The sequence below is a fragment of the Pygoscelis adeliae genome, unplaced genomic scaffold (assembly GCF_000699105.1).
Source record: "Pygoscelis adeliae isolate BGI_AS28 unplaced genomic scaffold, ASM69910v1 Scaffold917, whole genome shotgun sequence".
In the NCBI taxonomy this organism is placed as follows: Eukaryota; Metazoa; Chordata; class Aves; order Sphenisciformes; family Spheniscidae; genus Pygoscelis; species Pygoscelis adeliae.
This window is the reverse complement of record NW_008825097.1, coordinates 202,836-209,713: the sequence shown is the minus strand read 5'-3', so window position 1 is coordinate 209,713 and position 6,878 is coordinate 202,836. Positions and strand designations below refer to the sequence as shown.

Genomic DNA, 6,878 nt, shown 5'->3' with positions numbered 1-6,878 from the left:
GACCCTGGCAGAGCCTTTCCCAGGGAAGGCTCCAGCAGCAGCTTCAGGCGGGGGCGAGGTCTCCCCGGGAAGGGGGCAAGGTGCTGGGTCCGTGCTGGGGGCTGCTCCGGGGTCAGGCAGCTCCTGGCTCTCGCAGCCGCCCTGGGCATTGGAGCCGACCACGTCCTGCTGGAGGGGGCTCGGCTGTGCCTCCCCAAGTGCTCGGGTGCTGCTGCGCAGCCTCAGTCTGCCAGCCAGCACCCTTGCACAAAGGTACGTTTTGCTCCTTAAATGTCCCCAGGGAGAGGTGAAGGTGTGTGGGACCTCGGCGGCCCTGGGGGACGCGACCACGGGGGAGGCTCTGCTGTTCCCAGGGACCGGGGCAGCTGCTGTCCTGCTCCGGCGTGGGAGGGAGGGGAAGCATCCCGCTGCATCCCACTCGCTCCTGTGCTGGCTGCTGTCATCGAGGATTATAGGTGCTGCATAAAACAGGTCACACCAGGCTGTGTGTGTGTGAAGGCTGCACGGCTGCCCTGTGCCGAGGTGCCATCCCAAAGAACACCAGGGCTTAGTGGATGGGGGGGACGGGGGCAGGAGGGGTGACAGCAACGGGGAAGTGACTTGTCCGGGGTCTCGATGAACAGCGAGGCTGGGAACACAGCTCGTCTCTCCTGGCCTCCAGCCCTGGGCCCCTCTCGGTGCTCACTGCACCTTGGCTGCTTCTCTGCATGCATGTGCACACGCGTGTGCTGCTCTCCTGGAGAAGAGCAGGGGGAGCGAGCGTTTGAAAAGAAGAAAATGGGGAGGGGAGGAAGGTAGGACTGAGCTGGATAAGCACAAGCAAAGGTTTGTGGGTAGTGTAAAGCTGTCACTGTGATTTAGGGTCGGCTGGTTAAACTGTTTTACGTTCACAGACAGTAAGTCGTAAGCAATATAAAATTTTCTGTGAAGAGATGATCTTCCCTCGTCATGCTTTATGCCATCTTTCCCAGAGTGATCTCTCCTTTTTATAACCCCATGGTGTCGTGGCACAGTTGTGCAGAGGGAGAAAACTGGACTCTGGTGATTTGAGAAATGGCAACAGCCTGAGCCCCAGAGGTTGGGTCTGTGCCTGGGAGGGGAGCGAGGACCCTGGGGGTGCTGAGCTGTGGTCAGGGTGCTCGGTTCCCTCAGCCTGACCCTGGCAGCTGCATCAGCATTTTGGCTGTGTAAGGCTGGGCGCTGCCGGCCCAGGACTGAGGGGATGGAGGGTCTGTGATGCTCCATGACCATGCAGGGAACCCGCAGCCTGGCAGGGCATGGCTCTGCCCCACTGCCAGGGACCTGCCCTCTCGCTCTGCCCCGGTGCTGCCACGGGACAGCTGATATTGCTGAGAACAGATCAGAGCAAAGCCCATGTGTGCCGGGTGGGTTGGCCATGAGTGACTGGTGTGTGCTCCTGCCCAGCCATATTTCCCTCCAGCACAAGGACCGGTGGCCTTTCCCCTGCGGCTTCTCCCAGGGCTGCAGCCACGTCTCGGCTTTTAGTGCATGAGAGGTGGTTGTAGTCTATTGGAGCAGGGCTGTAGTTAACTGCAGTCATTGCATGATCACCTTAAATTAGGTTTCCTTCCTTTTTCTTGCCTCCACGTTGTTGCTGCTTTTTAAAAACTCGCACACAATGCTGCTCCAGTTCACCTTTGATATTTTCTACAGCCATAGATTTATGAGTAATAGTTTCATTTATTTTACCATTGCCGTGTCAGTGGGAGCATCTTGGCGGGCTCTGCGCTGTGGCACTGGAGCGCCTGCCCATCCCCGTGGTGCTGCTGTGCAGCTGGACGTGCTCCCCGGCCCCCAGTGGTGGCAGGTCCCCAGGAGCCCCCCGAAGGGCACGGAGCTGAGCAGGGACCTTGTGGACGAGACCGGAGCCAGCGTCACCCTCCGGCTAATTAAGCATCAAGAAGATTTTGGGTAGCTGGTTGTCATGCCAACCCCCAGCTGAGCTGATATGGGGGCTCAGGAGCCCTGTGACCCCCGCCCTGGAAATCTGCATGGGGCCAGGGGGAACCGGCATGGCAAACGCTTTTCACTCTCCAGCCAGGAGGATGAGGAGGGAGGAGGAAGGCAGCTGCCCCAGGTGCCGTGTGGGGCAGCCCTCGGCCACGGGATAATGATGCTGGGCCATGTCGGATGCCACGTGGCCGGAGCTGCTAAGGCTCTGCCTTTGGCATCGGCCGTGCCGGACGGGCTGGGAATGGGGCTGGAGACCCGGCGAAGGGGGGAAGCTGCGGCAGATGTGGTTACAGCACGGCGCCTGGCTGCGGAGGCTGGAGCCCGGGAGCTAACGGCAGCTTTGGGAAGGTGTGGGATTTTATGTGGCTCCGCAAGCTGCTCCCAGTTAGTACCCCTCATGTCACAAAACCTCTTCCAAATATTTTCAAGCTGTGGTGCTGCTGTTGATGCCAATTATCGGAGGTCAGGTGCCGGGTGGGCTCTGTGCTGGCAGCCTGGGGCGCTTTCGTGCCGGGGTGGGCTCCAGGTGTCCTTCCCAGCAGCGCTGGGCAAGCTTGGGATTTCAAACAAAGCACCGGGTTTGTGATCTGTGCGGGCGTGCCTGGGGCTCGGTGGTGTGTGAAGGGTTTCTTCACACACTGAAGTGTGGTTGCAGGTGAAATCCTCTGCCCTGTTTCTTCCAGGAGGGCCCTCCTAAATTAGATGGAAAATATTACACTCTCTCTTTGAAACTATTTACAGGTGTCATTTCCATCCCTTTTCCTGATAATTAAATATTTTTAGGTCATCCAGTTTCTCCACCCTATTTGCAGACCTGTCCTGGATGCCTTTGTAATTAGACATCTCCCTGTGAAAGATGATTAACACGGGAGGCGGCAGCCGCGAGCGTGGCCCCGGCTCTCCTACTGCAGCCCTGCCCACGGCGGTTCCTGTATTCAAGCAGTTGCTCATCCCTGGGGCTCGTGGGGGGCATCCAGCCTGGGGCACGCTGGAGCCCTGTCCCCTCGGAGGGTAACGATGGCTGGAGCAGCCCCTATTTAATGTTCCCAGACCTGGGGACACGGTGGCCGTCCTCTGCAGTGACACCTTGGCAGCAGTTACCATGGTCTTGTTATTAAAGGGTGAGAATTTTGAGAATACACATTTAAGCAATCTTAAGCGGCTTTTTTGAAGTGGATTCTTACTAAAATGAGGGGAAAATAATGTTTTAACACCTTGCCCTGCAACAAAAAGGCCCTTAATGGCGTAGTTTCCATCACGGTTTAGAGCTGAGATTTCGCACAGGAGCTGGGATTAATGAAAGGGCAATATTGTTCTCCGCTCCTGAAATGGTGAAGATTAAAGTAGCACAGAGAAGAAAAGCCGAGGTGGTTGGCTGTTATCCTGGTTCTTAGCAACACGATGAGACCAGACCTGCCTTTCGTGGGGAAAATTGAGGTTAAACCCCATCCCCCCCGGCCGCAGCCTCCTGCGGCGCGTGGGCTCCTGGCAACGGTGGGCAGCAGCCAGGGGTGCGTCCCCCCGCGGGGACGGCCAGCACTGCCACGGGTCACCCCCTCGACATAGACAAATGCATCATTAGCTCCCCCGGTTTGCTCTTTTTACATGCATAAAAGCAGAAATCTTCAGGAAGTATTAATTAAAAAATCAGGATGCCCTGATCCGGTCGGGGTGGGCACCTGCCTGCGGACTCGGCGGTTTGACCAGGTCCCTGTTTATCGGGGGGGGTCCCTGTTTTGGGGGGGGGTGGCGGCGGGGTCGGGGGGGGAACGGGAGCCGCAAACCCCATCGTCTTTGTGTGGGAACCCCCTGGGGGGAGGATTCAGCCCTTAAAATATGTTATCTTAATCCTGAGCAAACTCAGGAGCAGGAAAGGTCAGCACCCGCCTTCCTGGCCTGGCGGGGATGAAACGCTGCTCCACGCCTGAGCCTCCTGCTTCTGACGGGGCTCAAGTTACAGAGCAGAAGAAAACCGATACACATCCTCCAGGTGTATCGGTCTTGATCCTATCTGGCATCTTTCACCCCCAAATTATACCCTAAATCCTTGGTGAACAAAGTCAGCCAGAAGGGCTCTGGAAGGCTCGGCAGACCTGGGCGGGGGGGGGGCTTCCTGCTGTTTTTTTATTCCTCTGTCTCCCTGCTTGTTTATTGACATGTTCATTGCCCAATTCTGGTCGCTATTTGCCAGGCTGCTTTTGGAGTCTAAGGCTGGGGAGAGCCTGTCCCAGTCATCTCTCAGCCAGCGAGGAGTTTAACACTGCCCTCAGTAGGTTTCAGAGTAATCGCTCTGTTGTGATTCCTGGAGTCTATCCTCACAAAGAGCCCAGTGAATCGGTGGTGTTAGGGACAGCCCGTGCCCAAACTGAGCCTGATGGGTCACAGCTGGACCTGTTCTGCTTCCCGAGCACCCTCCCCATCTCCCTGCCCTCCCTTTCCCTTTGAGCCGCTGCTGCCTTGGCTGCAGGCACAGCTTGAGCAGACTTGCCTGAGCAAGCCCGGCTCTACAGCGGGTGTAGGCTAACGCTCCCCCTCTGACTTGCATGTTCGGGATTTGCCTCTCCAGGATGCGCGCGATGAGCTGTAGGCTGAGGGCTGTTGGGAGGCTGCGGCCGTGCCGGGGCAGGCAGTCTTGCCTCTTTGCAGAGAAACCTCTGGTTTCGTCACCGCTCTCTCCTAATGCTCTGCCGTCAGGGCCCTGAGTTTGGTTAACAACCTGTGTTGAAAAGTAGTGACTGCGAGGGGGTGTGTAGCATCTGACGCAGCAATGCCCATTGGCTTTGATTTTTTTTTTTTAGTGCCTCCCACGGTGTTACACGGGGATGGTAAAGCCGGTTGTCACGGCCCCCGGGCACCCTTCGCAGCTGCAGGCTCCGGTGAAGATGCTTGGCAGCAGCAGCTCCGTCCCACAGAGGACGTTGTGGGAAGAAGCAGCCGTGGGCTTTGCTCTCCCAGGTGCCGGGCTGCTGGCGATGCCCCTGAGAGGACACGGGCCCGGGCCCGGTGGGAGGGTTTGTGCTGCTGCCGTGTGCCAGTGCTGGGGTCCATGTACAAATATAGCAAGTTATGCACCGGCCGGACCCACGCTGTGTCGCTGGGAAATTCCAGTGATCTGCTGCGGCTGGGCAGGAGGTGTTAATGGCAGGGGTCTGTAATCAGTACCTGCAATTAGTCTCTGCTCCAGCTGGCCTCAAAGGCTCAGCCATAAAATGCACCATCCCACACTGCCATTCCTCTCTCCCACCCCTCCATGTCACGCCAGCTCAACCCCCTTCAGCTGCGGCGATGCCAGCCAGGACCTGCCCGTCCGGCTGGGATAAACTCGGCACCGACTGGAGCAGGGAGATTATTTGTTGATGAAATTGCCGAGCAGAACTCGAAGGGCTGGTCAGGGTTGGGAGTGAGGGTGGATGGAGGATGGAGTGTGGGGGTTTGGGATTGCACGTCCGTCCAGCCAGTCCTTGCCAGCAGGGCTGGAGGTTGGGAGATGCCAAACTTGCTTGTGGTCATCCCAGGGGAAAGGAGAACAGCCCGCGGATGGTTGTCAGCCCCCCGCTCCTCCTGGTCTTTACACCTCCACGCTCCCCTCTGCTTGACGCTCGCTTGTAATAACGCCAAACTGCTGATGACATTAAACAAATTAATATCGGGTTTAAATAGCCTGCCAGGAGGCTGGTAACAGGCGTCGCGGGCCCAGCTGTCAATCCCAGATTAGCGAGTGCCCGGGCTAAACTTACTGCTGCTGCTAATGACCCCAAAAGCAATACCCTGTGCGGGGGGGGGGTGTGCCAGGTGCATCGGCCCTGCTTGGGGCTTTGCCCTTGCCGGGTCCCGCGCCGGCCCCAGCCGAGCCTGGGTGGGTGTTGGGAGAAGGACCCGTGGGATGCCCTGGCCCGGCAGCAGTGCGCAGGGGGGCACTGATGACTTTGGGTGCTTTTCAGAGCACCAAAATGCTAGAATTTACCCAAAAGTGCCTGGTCTGGCTGCAGCACTTGGGAAGGGAATTTGGCATCTCACGGTTTATATCTGTTTTTGCTATGTTTGTGGCTGAAGGAGAGGGGTTCCTGCCCGACTCTTTGAATTGTTTGACTTGAGGGAAGTATTTAACTCCCCTCCCTGTTCTCATCTTCCTTTTGGGGGAGAAATGATTGTTTCCTCTTTTCACAAGGAGGTTTTTCATTATTTCTCTCTTTAAAAGGCACCATGCAATCAAGTCGTGAACCTCCCCTCCCAAGAAGCTCTGGAGGCCAAAAATTCAGCACAGAGAAGGTGCTGCCATCAGGGAGTCCAACTGCCTCAGCCTTTGCTAATGAAAACAATGGGGAGGGCAGCAAACCCTGGGCTCCAAGGCTTATACAAAACCCCAATCACGGGTGGCTGGGGCGAGCCCCCCACCCGGGGCAGGCTGCCCTCGTCCACCCGTGTCACCCCGGCAAGGCGATGCTGCGGCCAGATGGGACCCTGTGTGTTTCCAGCGCTCGGGGCCGGGGCCAAGCTGGGCAGAAACACGCGGCTGCCGGGCAGCGCAGCCCCTGCTGCCCCCCCCTTTCCCCGTGGGGCCGCACCGCCTGCGCAGGTTGTCTGGCACCCGACGGATGCTCTGGGGCTGGCTGGGAGGTTCGGGCCTCTTTCGTGTGTGTAGTGGAAAAAGGGATGAGTTCATGCTGCTGCTCTTGGGCAAGTGCCAGTGTCTCCTTCATGAACCCCGAAAGCTGAGGGATGCGTTGGTGACTGGAGGGGGGATGCATGCCGGTGTGTGGGGGACATGCTCAGCTTCCCGGGCAAACGAGGCTCACGCAGTTCAGAGGGGTGGTCGGCTCAGCCCGCATGGCGCCAGCGTGTGTGTGTGACCCTGCCCACAGGGGGGATTTCAGGGAGCCTTTCTTGGAGGGGGGTCGGGGTGG

The 6,878-nt window shown here is 58.1% G+C and overlaps 1 protein-coding gene across 1 annotated transcript in view; it reads left to right on the top strand.

The window, feature by feature from the left end:
- The window catches only part of ZNF385C (zinc finger protein 385C), a 52,242-nt gene that overhangs the window by 9,926 nt on the left and 35,438 nt on the right, over positions 1–6,878 (top strand). The gene's annotated exons all lie outside the window — the stretch shown is intronic.